The sequence below is a fragment of the Mus caroli genome, chromosome 13 (assembly GCF_900094665.2).
Source record: "Mus caroli chromosome 13, CAROLI_EIJ_v1.1, whole genome shotgun sequence".
NCBI classification, from domain to species: domain Eukaryota; kingdom Metazoa; phylum Chordata; class Mammalia; order Rodentia; family Muridae; genus Mus; species Mus caroli.
In genome coordinates, this window is record NC_034582.1 from 104663784 (window position 1) to 104665437 (window position 1654).

Genomic DNA, 1654 nt, shown 5'->3' on the forward strand with positions numbered 1-1654 from the left:
CTCCTCCTCCTCCTCTTCCTCCTCCTCCTTCTTTTCTTCTTCTTCTTCACAATCTTAAAGACAGAGTTTTAAATCTGTCTTCACAAATATAGTCCACACTGAAACCATTTCTCCATCAACACATGGGATCCTGGGAAGAATGTATTTGAAAGGCAAAGTTTCATTTGAAATACAGACACACCCAAAGAGATCATTTTTCATTTTGGAAAGTATGTATACGTAATTACTTACAACTCTTTTTTTAAATAAAGTGCAAAGGATTCATAGTCCACAACTGAGAGGGAAGTCTTGCTAAAAACCCTCAACAACTGATGTGTAGGGCCAAGTGACACAGTGACACTGGCCATAAGCAGAGTGAAACAAACAGCAGTATTACCATGAGCCATGTTGGCCCCTTCAGAAAATTATTTGGCTGTGCCCTCATTTCTTTCTGGAAATATGTTTTATGGCCTATCTTCAGCTAATCACCTAAAACTGGAGGATCCATAATAAAGAGAGCCTTCTGTGGGAAGCAGCCTCCTCTCCACTCTATGCCAGTCACTCATTCAGAAGCTACAGGCTGGTGGGAGCCTGAGCACGTGCCCAGAGATGAAGTAGACTCATTCTGCTCCAAACCTGAAAGGGTAGATGGGTTCGGAGAAGGAGCAGAGCTGAGAAGCGCATCCTCCTGGAAGGCTTTAGTTGATTCCCTCCAAACTTTCCAGAGAGCAGAGACTGGAGTCAATAAATCTGCTGGGGAGCAGGAAATATATGTTAGGAAATTCTAAATTTTCAAAGATTCTAAGATGCCTACAATTTTAAAGACTACACAAGTCTGCTAAGTACTGCTTAGAACTATAAAATACTGCCAATCAGTGGTACGGCTCCTTGTTCTTTAAAATCTCTGTGATTCAGTTCATGACACCTAAGGACTCCTGTTATAGATGGCTATATTATTTGTCCCATAGGGAGCACTCCTTTTTCACATACTTAGCAATATCCATCACCTAGTGCCAGCCTCCCAAGGACATCTTTCATTCCTATAAAGCCCTTTATAATCATGGGATTGTCTCCAACATGACCAAGATAAATGTTCACCTCAGTGACATCCAAACCCACCACACTGCTCTGTCTCATGCTTTTGTGCACACAATCGCTTCATTCTAGAGCTGAATCATTATGGAAACATTCTGAAAACACTGTGAACAGTGAATAGAACCAACAATGAAGATAATTAAAATGAAGAATCTAAAACATTGACCAGCAAGGACTGTGGTCACACAGAGAAATAATTTCAGTGATACCAAATGAAATGCCACCATTTGGAGAAAAAAATCTCATCCTGGTTTCAGAAATGCTTAAAGATGTGTGCAGGTGAGTCATCTCATAATTGTTGAACTTTTTGACTATGTGAGTAACTTCTCTCATAACTATGACAAAATATCTAACAGACAATTTATGGGAAGAAGGATTTATTTGGGCTCATGGTTTCAGAGGATCACAGTCTATCACATTGGAGAAGCATGGGCGTTTGTTCTAGTGGCAGGAACGTGAGGCAGGGGCTTCTTATGTCTTCACAGAAAACAAAGAATGAGACCCAAAACAGAACCAGGCTATCACCCTTAAATCTCTCCAACACTGGCCTATGCCCACCACCTAGGTCCTATGTCCCAAA